Raw genomic sequence first — 14,117 nt, forward strand, 5'->3', positions numbered from 1 at the left:
GCCCGGAATTTATTGCGATCCGTTCGCAGCGACTCTGTCGAATAATGAAAATAAAGCAAACTGTTTCGCCGGGAAGGGAGAAAGAGAGAAAAAATAACTCAGTTTTAGTTGCCGGACGCGCCCGCCCCTCGCGATCGTTACCATTTAGGCTGATTGAATGCTATTATCATTTATCGACGGAACGGAAGGGTTGAAAAACGCGGAGAGTCGGGACCAGTTTCTATCGGTGAGGCAGCCGCAAGTCTGACGTTCGCGGTGGGACGTAAGTAATTCCTCGCACCCTTCTCGCATTGAACGCGACGTTCGAGTCGCCCGAGTTCGCGGAGAAGCCGAACGAGGGAAGACATTGAGGAAGCGGTGAAGAGAGAAAAGAAAAATACTGTCCGCGCAGAATAGACCTCGTCGGTCGCGCGGCGAATCCCAAGCGAGAAGGGACGAGAGAGAGTGAGAGCGACGAGATATCGGGCAGGCTGGGGGTGGAGGGGATTTGGAGATACGTCTTTCAGGAAAAATACAACGAGTTCAACCTGGCCGAAGCATTCGACCCGATACGGACAACACCACGACGACCAAACTCCCTCTCCCTTTTTCTTTCTCTTTCTTGAGTCGCGAGACCGACCTCTATTGATTCCGCGTTATTCCTTCGCCCGTTCCCGACGAAGAATTGAATCCTTATCCTCGCCATAGTCCACCTTCATGGTTCCATCACTCGCCTTTGTGCTCCGTCCCTTCTCGCTTCTTGTTCTTGATTTCTATATCGCACTCGTCCATTTTTCTCTGCGGTGTTGCGGCCTGTTCTCACGGCTGAATGCCGACCGAATCGCGCGGGACGGTAATTTCTCGTCGCGAAAATCGAATGTATCGTATCTCCTTCGGACGCGTTTTATTCGTCAGCGAGGCTCGCTGAATGATTTAACGAACACACTAGATAAATGACTTAAAGAGAGAGAAAGAGAGAGAGAGAGAGAAAGAAGACATGAAAATTCAACATCGAAATACTCGATCTCACACTGAGAGAAATTATGGTCATTTTCGGCTTCAACTATATCTTTTTTACGGCTTTAATCACAAAAATAGTAGTAAAATTATGCATGTAAAGTTATTATCATTGAAAAATATCTTATTAACTTTTAAAATAAATAAAAATTTGACCATAATACGTAACAGCATAATGCAAGAAGAAATTATATTCTTTAGGGCAATAAATATTACTTACTGTACCTACAAAACGAACACACGTACTTTCCAGTTCTTGAAGTTTTGAATATTTGAAGCTTAACATTTGAAGTTTTGAAGTTTTAAATATCCGAATATTCGAATTTTCACACTTCAAAATTTCACGATTTGAATATAATGTGTTGAAGGTTCGGCAATTCGAAGTTTCAAATATAATTTCTAGCCATAACATTTACTAAAAAATTAGTTCTTCTGACTATAATTCTTTCACTATGATAATTAAATATATAATTACAAATACCAAATATTTTTTTCAGTGCATATTTGCAAATATACATTTCCAAATATCGTTTAACGACAGTTAACTTAACATCGATTGGTGTCTTTTTCTTATCAATTCCATATATCGATTCCACGTGATTGTATTTTTATCAGTCAGATAGATCTGATAAATTCACAATGAAAGTGTATGATTCCGGATATGGGGATAAACATCTGAAAGCGAATTTTTCCCGAACGCGACTATCGCCGTCGTAAATTCAAAGAAGTTCTAACACCTGTACGTGCCAATACAAGCCTCACGAGAAACTCTCTCTCGCTCTCTCTTTCTCTCCTCGTCTGATATCCAAACAATTAGATATTACGTAAGGGAAATATCTAAGGGATTACTTCGGCATACCTACGCATAGAAATTTCTCCAACTATCGGTCTTAAGAAGGCACTTCGAGGCAGCTTAGAAGGCTTCTTACGAGCGCACGAGCAAAGAAGACGAGGTAGCGAGAGAGATACACGCGTATATATGTGTGCACGCGTACACACTTGTGCAGCCGTATATCTGCGTGCACTATTGCCGAAGTGGAGCGTCGAGAGAGGCTTTGATGAACATAATGAACGACTCGGTGCCGCGAGCGCGAGCGTTTTCCTTTAAGCTTCGGGTCGAGTGTTGTTCTCCTCGTTCCCGTTTTATAGCACGGTTGGATTTGTAGTACGCATTACGACTAGCTGCTTCGTAGGTGAAAAACATGCGAAAGAGGCGAATAGGTCGGAGGTCTATCGTTCGACAATGTGCAAGAACGCGAGTGTGACCGGTCGAATACCACCAAATGCTGAAGAACAGATTCGGCGACATCGAGATTAAACTGCAAGTCTAAGGACGGCATTCATAGTAAGATCTTACATTTAAGATCGCTTTAAGTTCGTCTTTAAGTACTTTCTGCGTAGACAATGAAATAAGCCGTACAGCATCTGAAGATAAAGACGGTCTTAAACATAAGATCCGAGTATGAATACCGGCCAAAGTATGTTATTGTTACACACATAAGTGTGTGATTTGACTAAACCTAGACGACATAACGTCCAAAATCAGGACATAAGACGTCTTAAAGACATTTATAGACGTCTCATAGACGTCTTAAAAAATTATATTCGAAGCTTCGAATATAATTTCTAGCCTTAACATTTACTAAAATATTAGTTTTTCTGACTATAATTCTTTCACTATAATAATTACGTCTTTCAGACATCTTATCTCTCGATTTTAGATATTATGTTATCCGGGAAACTTATTTTACACATTTCTTATCGTTTAAATTGCAACACTAGTATTAATTTAATATATTTAAACGCGTAAGAATAACACGTACGTTGCGATTTAAATGGTAAAAAACGTGTAAAAAGAGCTTCAACCAAATTACATATTTATGGATGTTATAATAATATACTTAGATTTGCCGCGCAGCGACGTCAATATAAGCACACGAGCACATCGTAAAAAAATGTCGATATTCTATTGAAAATATCGCGGTTTTCGTTCGTCACTTCAATAAAAAAGTTGTTCTCAAAGAGAAATAAAAAAAATAGTATCACAAAACCTCCTGCGTAATAATAAATGATTTGAAATACCCGGAGATACACAAATGTATCTCTCTTTCTGTCTCTCTTTTTGCGCAACTGCATCCTCCGTCTTGGTTTCCTGACTTAGCATTCCGACTTCCCGTTGCTCCGTCGTGTACTCCGAATATTCACTTATGCCACTGACACTCGCTCAGATACAATTCGATCGAAAGATAAGTTAGGTTAGGTTAACGCGAGGCAACTGACGCGATGTCGACGAGCGCCCGATTAAACATTTCAAAAATCAATCGAATACTTCGACCACCCGACGGGAATTACAAACAACACAACGACACACATAGGTCGCGGTATGTTCATCGCTTGAACGTAACGACTCGGACACGAAATAGTGCGCGAAGCGCAAGCAACGTCCCGATAGCTTTGACCGCCTGAAAGACCGCAATGTTTTCAGTGTTTATTGTTACCTCAGCCGCTGCGCGTGAACCTCGTTCATTGTCGGAGAATAACGGCTGGCGACTGACGCGTGTAACTTTACTCTCGCTGATTATTTCGATTCACTCGAGCGTCTCATACCCGTATCGATGTAGTACGTTAGTTACACAACGCCCGCCGGCCAATTCAAATATTTCGTACTCCGAAGTAAGTAGCGTCCTCACCGAACATGGTAAATTGTGGAACTACGGTCTGTACTGTTCAATTGCACCTTCTGCATTTTAAGTGTAACCTTCACTTTAAGTGCAACAAGGCGCAGTTAAAGTGCAAATCTGTAGTGCACCGGCCATTTTGTCGCTACGACTATCCGCTAAATACGCGCCAAATTGCCCGCGCGAAGTAATCGAGCTCTTGTCGGCATCATGTTAATTAATGTGAGTCTCACCGTTCGAATCATGTCTACGCGAGTGTCAGTGTCACGACGGAGATCAGAAATGACGGAGCAGCCAGGAGTCTGGATTGGAAAACTAGCACGCAGGACGCAGAAAGTCGAGACGCGAGGGCAACGATATATCAGGTATTTTCAAGTACGTAAAATCATTTATACCAGAAAGATTACCGTGTTTAAAGAACGTTTGATGAATATGTCAAAAATAAAGAGGTGTGTGCACGTCAGATCATGAAATTATAATTATTTGTCAGATACACTGAAAAATCAATTTCGTTGTATCTACCTGACAATGAATAACCAAACGCGTTTTGTTGGAGAAAACAGAATTTCTGGTAATAAGAGTTAAATTTGGTTCGTGAGAGCTTGAAATTTTCCTCCAGCTGAAACGTATTCGATTGTCCATTGTGAAACCAACCAAACTCCATGGAGAAAAGGGATTAAGCTGTCAATATAATACAACTGAAATTTAATTAACCGATCTAGTTTTTAGCTGTGGCAGCTGATTTCCTTCCCTATCATTTTTCAGTGTAATGACGAACTATTAATGCCGACTTAAATTCCGACTCGACGCGTAATAGCGCCAAGATCGAGAAGCTGCGCGTTACGATAGCGCCTAGTCGCGAGCTTATTATTCCGCGCGCAAAATTCCACTGGAGTGTACGATGTTGATATTTCCACGAGGAATATGCTAGTCTGTACTCACAAGTGGTCCTGCCGCTTGAACGCCTTGCCGCACATCACGCACACGTATTTCCTCTCGTCGCTGTGCGTCAGCTTGTGCTTCGTGAGCGCCGATGCGTTGTTGAACACCTTCCCGCAGACCTGCGACAGAGAAACGGCCCTCGTCGTCAGAGCATAGCGAGAGGTCAATGGAAATTGTGCGCCGGTGTATCTGTCGTGAATCGTACGATTAATTGCACGGTCGCTCCCAATCTGGAGACACTGCTACGATATCGCGAGGGGAGAATGGAGAGAAGAGAAAAACAATCTCGCCCTGTAACTCGCACCAAGCTCCGCACGCTCCACTATCCATGATTTCTTTTTCGTTCGAGTTTATTAGAGACGCGTCGAGGAAGAGAGTCGCGCGCACGAGGTCCGTTTTAAAGCCGCACGACAAATTGGAGCGTGGCGCGATTTTCAATTAGCATGCATGACTCTCGTAAAGCGCACCGTCGCTTTATGACAGACATTAGAACGGCGGATACCAGGTAGCCATCGCGTATGCGGCGCATACACGCGGGTCTCCCTTGTATTCGCAGCTTACCGTCACATGGCGCGCAATTATTACGCCCGGCGTCGCCGACGAGAACAATTTTCATAACCGACGACGCTCCGACGTTTTTAACGGGACCGCCACCGGGAACAGGACGAAGCCGTCGCATCGCTCGACGAACGTACTTATTATTTGCCTCACGTGTTAAAAAATATTCGATAATATCACATCGACCGCGCGCGTTCCGTGTGTTATTATAAAAAATAAATTCTTTCGAGTGATTTTACACAGTAAAATATTACGGTAAATATTTGGTACTTGTGTTAAAATCGGTCCTTGTTGAAATTTTCGTGTTAAATTTGTAACATACACTGTGTGTTAATTTAACTTATTGTGTTGGTTATTTCAATATTTCGTTAAATCGATATTAAACATGTATAAGTGTCAAAATAACATATTTTATATTTCAGTGTCGATTAACGTATTAATTTTGTGCTAATTTTTGACATATTCACTTTGCGTTAAATTAACACAAAAATTCGTATAAATCGTTTGGGACATGTGAAATGTGTTAAATATTACGAAAAATTGTTTACTGTGTACAAAACGCAATTTGCCGCCTACGAAAATATACGAGAGTCCGATCAGATTGAATTTAGCGCATTCCTTCGCGAATAATTAACAGCATCATTCTATAACGTGACAAGGTATTTCGTTTCATCCCCATGTGGTGAAACTAAATTGGCTATTCTCGCCCGGATATATCGAATTGCAGCGGCGGTGGCGGCGGAAACTTCGCGGCAGTTAACGCAATCCTGATAAACGGGACCATTATCATCCGTCCTATTAAAGAATAAGAAAACGCCGTATCACCCTCGGTTACTTCTACGTATGTAGAAATTACCTGCGAATTTAACACCGGCTACATCGGGGGGTTGAGGGCGGCCGGCCTCGGAAATGGTATGACCGTTAAGTATGTGGAATTAGGTTTATTACACGCGCCTCCGGGTCGCGCACTATTTCAGGAACTATTTCAGGAAGCCAAAGGTCGAGGAATTGAGCGCGGCTGATGTTCCACCCGAAAGTCCAGAGCCTCGTTCGAATCGCCGACGAGTTTGCCGTCGTGGAAAATCGTGCAAATTCCGCGAGTCCGGGAGTGTGGGCGGATCGATCAACGTTTCTGATAATAAATCTGTCTTGTTTCTACGAGCGTGTCGCACGATGCGAAATGCAACGATATCCTCGCGTTGATGGAAAGCCACGCGATTGAAATATCAAAATTTAAATCATTGTTACAGAACAATGTAACGATTCTATTAACGATCTCGGGTCGAAATTTTAGTTCTACGTTAAGAGGATATCGGAGTGACTGACAAATTTCGAAGAGTGTCGTTAATGAAGTCATAATGTTGATAGCGTTACGTTACGACATTATCGATATCATTAGATATATGACATACATGGTTGCGCACAAAGAACGGAGAACAAAAACGTTTGATTGAGTTATTCTTTATTCAAGCTTCTTGCTACGTTATGTGTATGAGCAATGTATTAGTGTGCATTAGTGTGTGTACATCATAGATTTGTACACATAACATATAGAATAAACTGAGCATTGCCATTGGAGAGCTGAAGCCAAGATTAGGTGACAGAGATATGTTAACAGTAATGTTTTCTCTGTCACACAATACTGTAGGAGAGGGCGATGTAGGGGAAACAAAAGAGTGAGAATGGACATGAAGTGAAGGAAAGAGAGGAATAATATATATTTCATTCTCTAAGAAAACAAATAAATAATCGCCAGTGTGTGCTTCGTAGATAGTAGGGACATTATTTTTTAAAACTAGGCTTCTATGCTTAATTCCAACGGTTGAATAATATTTTCAGGGACATTATTTTTTAAAACTAGGCTTCTATGCTTAATTCCAACGGTTGAATAATATTTTGCAGTATAGTTTGTATCCCGTTCTACTTTTCCTTTATTCGTTCATAATATTTGTAACCATGCGTCGCTTCTCCTCTTTCCTTCTTAACATCAACAATACGATTAAATAAAGAAAACACCACTATAATTACTGTTGTAGCAAAACGTCGTTGCGACAGCAATATAATTTAGTTGGTACAACCAAATTATTTTGCTGTCCGTATATCCAACAAATAGCAATTAATACTCTTAACAAATTTTTTTGTTGTCCAAACAAATTTGTCTTGCTGTCACTATATTAACAAATAATTTGCTGTTCTGGCAAATTTGTTTTCTCCGTATGTGCCTTTGATGGTAGACCCCGAAGCTATATAATGATCTTTTTAGCCTACTATATCGATAATTTCGCACACATTGACACTTGATTTTCAGGGACATTATTTTTTAAAACTAGGCTTCTATGCTTAATTCCAACGGTTGAATAATATTTTGCAGTATAGTTTGTATCCCGTTCTACTTTTCCTTTATTCGTTCATAATATTTGTAACCATGCGTCGCTTCTCCTCTTTCCTTCTTAACATCAACAATACGATTAAATAAAGAAAACACCACTATAATTACTGTTGTAGCAAAACGTCGTTGCGACAGCAATATAATTTAGTTGGTACAACCAAATTATTTTGCTGTCCGTATATCCAACAAATAGCAATTAATACTCTTAACAAATTTTTTTGTTGTCCAAACAAATTTGTCTTGCTGTCACTATATTAACAAATAATTTGCTGTTCTGGCAAATTTGTTTTCTCCGTATGTGCCTTTGATGGTAGACCCCGAAGCTATATAATGATCTTTTTAGCCTACTATATCGATAATTTCGCACACATTGACACTTGATTTTCAGGGACATTATTTTTTAAAACTAGGCTTCTATGCTTAATTCCAACGGTTGAATAATATTTTGCAGTATAGTTTGTATCCCGTTCTACTTTTCCTTTATTCGTTGTAGAACTGTAGAACTTTTGTGTAAAGCAAATATTGCATTTGATGAACAGCTCTAGATGTCATACTGAAATAAGAACCAACAACAAGAAATACAGTTTTTAAACTTGTTTTTGTTCTCGGTATGAAGTCGACCAGCGCGGATTATATTAACGTATATGTTATCATCATGCAGAAGGATTTATGATTCTATGTAGCCAGAAACAAATATAGCGTGTTCAAAAAAATTCCAGTGAAACGAGCATTCCAACATCTCCTTAAGTCTAGTTAGTTTTACATCAAGTCTTCAAAAGGGCAATATTATGCTCCTTTGATACTATAAATGGAAAATTATTATCGTTTTCTCAATTTGGGGACTTAATGTGGAACTAAATAAATTTAATGTAGAACTAAAATTTCGACTCGGGATGTCTCATAAGATATAATTCCCGATCATTCGGCGTCTGTATAAACTTTAAAGCGACTCGAAAGAGATCAGTATCAACGACGACAAGTCCGTAACTTCTTCGATTTCCATCTGAATGATGTAAAGTCGCGCGTTAATTTTTCCCCAGAGCGCTAAGTGATTGCTTCAACGTGGAGATAAATAACGATCTGTCCCTCTCCTTTTCGCGCGTCATCGCGAAATTGACAGAGAGATTAATCAAGTTCTTGCGGAGCGCAAACTCCTGCCTCCCACAACGTCGTCACAAAGAGCACATTGAACGATCAGGTATGTTGGTCGGACCGTACTTCGACATCAATAACACGGAAAGTATAAGATAGTCGCGGTGACGGTGGCGTTAGCTAAACTCGCTCTAATGGCCTGGCTCGAGGACTCCCACGATCGAGATTCAGGATATCACGTCTCGACGGCATCGGGAATTCGTCGTCACGTCGAAGGATTCGCGGTGCCGGCGTGGCATTAAGCCGAAATTAATTTCCAATGCACCTGCGCCCGTCGCGCGTCACGTGACGACGCGGGGGATGTGCGATGACACGATTCCGGCTCTCCATTATCGGAAAAGTCCTTCCCGCTTCTCGTTTCGCTGTTATTCCCACTCGTTAGATAGCACAAGGAACTGTACGAAGGGGTGATTCGCCGCTGATTCCGTCGAGGCGAATAAGCGGGGCTCGAAGTTGCGAAGGAACTTTACCCGCTTCGTCGCAACGGAGCCGGCGGTGGTGGGCTTTCTTCCGGCTCGAAAATCCGCGTTTACTCAGCGCGAAAGGGGAACGTAAGAGAAAGGGTTTAAACGTCGGTTGTGTTTATCGCGTTATTCGGGGCTGTTAACCCTCGTTAAATTACACATGAGAATTCGCATGATGACGGACGAATTGAGTTTTCGCTCGTAATTCGATAAAATCGTCGCGGTAAATGTGCCAGAAACTCAAATTACAGAATCGATACTTTTCAACATTTTACACGGTCCCGGCGTGATTTAACGTGCGAAAGCGATCGCGAAACTGAACGCACAGAAACTAGCTCGGCGAATTGGCTTTTCGGCGAGGGAAAAAAAGGCGGAAAAAAAAAACAACAAAAAACACTTGTTGACATCCGGCGGAATACGAAGTTCACGCTGAATCCTCGCGAGCGCTCATGCAAAGCGATACTATTTAACGAGGGCCCACGGTTGCCATGGCGACTCATGTATAGCTTAAACGATACAATCTGTCGGCAAACATTTGCCGGGATCTAGCAAACAGCCAACAAATTCCATTTCATAAAGGGACGAGCGTACATAACGAACGTCGACAAAACGAGGAAAGAACCCTGCATGGCGGAAGAAATTTTCCGGGCCATAGGTAGAAAAATTGCGCCACTTCCATTACCGGCAAATCCAGATTAAAGAAAAAGGTATTAAGACGTTCCCTGACGCGTCGCGGATAATATTGACCAAAGACGTGAAGCAGGAGTGGCGAGAAGAGTAGAGGGGTGGAGAGAGGGGAAAACGGTAAGAGGACGTAAAAAAAACTACGACGCAGGAATAAAAAAAAAAGGAGAGGCAGGAGTGACGCAAACGCGAAGATTTGGGGCACGAAGAGATGGCAGCCGTGTATATCCACGAGGAGAGGAACGTTTGCGCACGGTTGGGATGGTCTCTCAGGAGTCGTCGGGGATGGAGGGTGAGAAGGGAGTGTAAAAGGAGGAGAGGTGGGCGCCGTAGAAGGGAAAGGGGGAGTCGTACTTCTGGCTCCTAAGCAGAAAATCTAATTTGCGTAGCTTAACTCCTAAGGAGCTCCAGATGCACGGACGCCAACATACGGGAGTTTCAATTTACGAGCCGAGGACCAGGACCAGGGAGAAAGATGAGAGGAACGGCCGGAATGACGGCGCGGGGGAGGTGGCAGCAGCAGAAACGGCAGATGGCGAGGATGAGAGATAGCGGTGAGCAAGGGGGGAGGGAAAGAGAGAGAGAGAGAGAGAGGGGGGACAAGACGGACGAAGAGGAAGGAGGATGCTACGGAGAACGAGAAGCCTCGACAAGAGGGAGGAAGAGGGAGTCCAACGACCGTGGGCACGGTCTTTCGCGTCCCCTACCTATCATCCTCGTGCCAAAACCCGTATCTTCCACCCCCGACGCGGTCCCTCCTTGAGAGCTAAACAAACATCATTACTCCTGGCCTTTCTGCTACCACTCCCTTTACCAACCCGCCGTCTCCGCCGCCTCGTCCCGAGACCCCCTGGTCGCACCAGCACGCCGAGTACGATGGTTCTCGTTCGCCTCCACTTGGCTCACGACTGCAGTCCGCCCGTAGCGCCGAACCCGCCAATGTACACCGACCAACACCGGGCCCTGAATACGTAATCCCGCGGGTGGTAACATTGATACTTCGTTAAGAGGGAAGCCCGGCGGCAGGGAGATGAGTCGCGGGATGCGGGAGGACACTTGGACCGAGCTGGTTGGGGTGGCGACCGGCGATTCGTGGTTTAAGCCGGCCCCATCGATCGGTCGATCCGCTTAACGGTCGTTTCGGCCAACCGCGTTCGTCGTGGCCGCGCTCGGAGATGAGGCGAACGGGAATGAGGGATCGGATGTGAAATCGCGCATGTCGCCGGCGAAGGCACTCCGGATACTCCGTTCTGAAGTTTCGACGGAACTACGTTCTCTAGGAGGATTTCCGCCGTCGAGAGCGGTTTTCGTTCTATCTCTCGTCCTCGAGTTCGAGGAGCCGATCCGTGTCGTCTCCACGGGCAGACACACACCGGGCAATACAGTGAAAATACGTGCGATAACTCGGTGTGACCCGGTTCCTCCGGTGACTTACGAAAAAGATAAAGGATCATCCGCGATCTCCGTACCGGCCGCGCAAAAAACCGAGGGGAAAGATGTACCGTAACGTTGCGTCGGGGTATCGCTCGCTAAAATAACTGCACTCTGACTGTACTGTCAGCGTGCAATAATAATCTGCCCGCGAACATTGACCGGCGTGAAGAAGGAAGCGAAAGAGGAAGGGAAAGAGGGAGACAAGGGATTACTTCGTTATTTGAAGCTCGCTAAAGAGAGCAGCCGCCAAGCGCGACTCGCGGATAAGACGCGTCTGCGACTTCATCCGGTTAACGTTTGTTCCGGCTAACCACGTTCGTTCCGTCTCGAGTCTCTTCTCCGGGGAGGCTAGAAGCGGTGACGGTGTAAACCCCGAGAGGACGCGGGCGAGGCCGTGGGGCGAATGCAATTTGTCGCTTCCGGGCAGGCGAATCTTTTAAAGAAGTGCATCTTATTACCAGCAGCCGGTGAGGAGACGAGAAACTCGCGCTTCCGTAAATAATGAGGAAGGCAGCCGAGGCAGCTTCTGCTGCGAAGGAGGATCGACACGGTGCGGTGCCGTCGTCGCTGCTGATGCTGCAAAGACACAAAGGTCCCCGCCGCCATGATGGCGCAGGAGGATATTATTCTCGTTGAGGGTCGGGGACAAGGCGAGTAATGCACGAATGGACTGCGTTGCTAGGGAAAAGGGCGATGAATGGAATGCAGGAAATCGCGTTACCGCTCGGGATTTCTATTGTACGCGAAGGGCAACCTTCGTGTGCCGTGAGCCGTTCGTTTACCACCAACTTCCTCCCGCGAATGGCGGATAACGAGGCTACTGTAAGCCAAATACTTCCCTTTGCGAGTTTCGCTCGCGAAACACTTCTTGAGAAGATGACGGTCGCGAGTAACGCGTGTAATCAGGCCAAGGATGACTAAATTTAATAGGGTGTAGATATTTCCACTCAGTCTCAGAGATATATTGAATGTGGTGAGTTTCTCTGCGCGAATTCAATGGAAAAGTTTTCTACAGCGACGTAGAAATTAATATACAAATAATTAATACGCATTTTAAGGAGGTTGTAAGACTCAGTGTCGCATTTTCAGTGGCGCATTAAAGGGCTCACTCATAAATTTAGTATTTATCAAGCAAAATTGCATTCCTATAAATTTATTTCACTACCTACATAATAAGTGTTAATTTACAAGGAAGTTGAGGTAAACATACATGTACGATATTACAAATTTATATATTTCGAGTATTTCTATATACTATGAACTTTATATTGCTATATTTTCAAAATAAAATGGTCAATAATTCCGAAATTTGCGTATACAAAAAAATAATCTTAAATCAATGATAGATATTCTCCTATATAGGCAAGAATATTATAATATTCTTAGAAGATTTTTAGTTTTGGATTGAGTGCAAGTAATACTTGCGTCGATACAAATTCAATCAAATCAAGACTAGAAATCTTCTAAGAAGATTATAATATTTTATAAAAAGATTATAATATTCTTGCTTATATATAGGAATGTCTATCATTAAGAATTTTCTTCCGTGTAATGTGTACATATTAATTTTTAATATCATAATAGTTTTTCATCAAAATCTTATTTCTAGTTTAGAAGAAAGTAAATATAGCACGTTAATATCAAGGAACACGTATAAAAAGTGTCAACTTTAGTTGCAAATATCTCAACTATCGAGTAGCCAATCTTCTTCTAATTACACGAGCAGAGTTACATGATATTACCGTGCATATATACTGCAAGTTTCATAGAATTATTATCAATCTTTCTTATCTCATTTCACTTTACAACTTCCTTAAGAACGATCGTTTTGCGGACTTATTATTTTTGAGGGATTATTAGCGACACTTCGGGAGAGTAGAATATAATCGACGTAGTTTCATTTGAGAAGTGCAAAATCCGGACCGTTCATGCCACGATAAACGGAAGATATACGGTACATTCGCGAGCACTTTGTCGTTATCGGATAATGTTATCATTAATACACATCCGTCATATTCAAGATAGACATCGCTAATTTCCTCGTGTGACACGTACAAATCCGCGACGTGCGCTCGCGCTCGCAGTGGTAAAGGACAGTTTTCGTCGGGCGCGCGGAACAGAGCCCGGTCTCTTCGTTGCAACTGAAGAGGTATGGTTAGGACGGAAGGTTAGCGGAACGACGGAGAGCAGATCGACAACGGGTACGCGGACTGGGCCAGAAACTACGACGTAACGGGGTTGAGACTGCACGTACAGATCTAGCAGCAACTTGGGTTGAAGTCGGCTTAATTAACAGCTCGTGTCACCGCGAACGTTGGGAGTACATCGTGTCCAGAATAACGGCCGTGTGTGTTGGCACAGCGCGTGCACACACATGCGCGCACTCGAATTTGGAGATTGTGTTGACCCGTTTCCTACGGGGCTTCATGGCCAAGAATATATCGTTCACGATAAAACCCGCCATGTCTGATAAGTTGATGACATTTCCGAGACGCTCGTCTATCTTTGAGGCGATAACGTGTAAAGCGACAGCAAGACGAGGAGGTAAAGAAAGAGTAGAAAAATAGAGAAAAAGAGAGAGAAAGAGAGAGAGGGGGGGGGGGGAAGAGAGAAGCGAGGAAAACGAGGGCGTTGAAAAAAGAAAGAAAAAAAGAGAAGAACGGAGGAAAGAACGGCGGTCTAACCGCAGCATGGAGAAACGGAGAATCAGTTATCCGATCTCGCCCGGTTCAATCAATTTACTCCATTGTGCACGGCGTGTCCTTCGTTTTTAGATTATCGCGTATCGGCCGCGGGCTCCTCCGTGGAGAGACCGTTTGA

At 43.6% G+C, this 14,117-nt stretch overlaps 1 pseudogene; it reads right to left on the bottom strand.

The window, feature by feature from the left end:
* The window catches only part of LOC106747407, a 256,552-nt pseudogene that overhangs the window by 39,151 nt on the left and 203,284 nt on the right, over positions 1-14,117 (bottom strand).

This window comes from Dinoponera quadriceps, unplaced genomic scaffold, assembly GCF_001313825.1.
Source record: "Dinoponera quadriceps isolate SergipeBrazil2010 unplaced genomic scaffold, ASM131382v1 scaffold2414, whole genome shotgun sequence".
Classification (NCBI taxonomy): domain Eukaryota; kingdom Metazoa; phylum Arthropoda; class Insecta; order Hymenoptera; family Formicidae; genus Dinoponera; species Dinoponera quadriceps.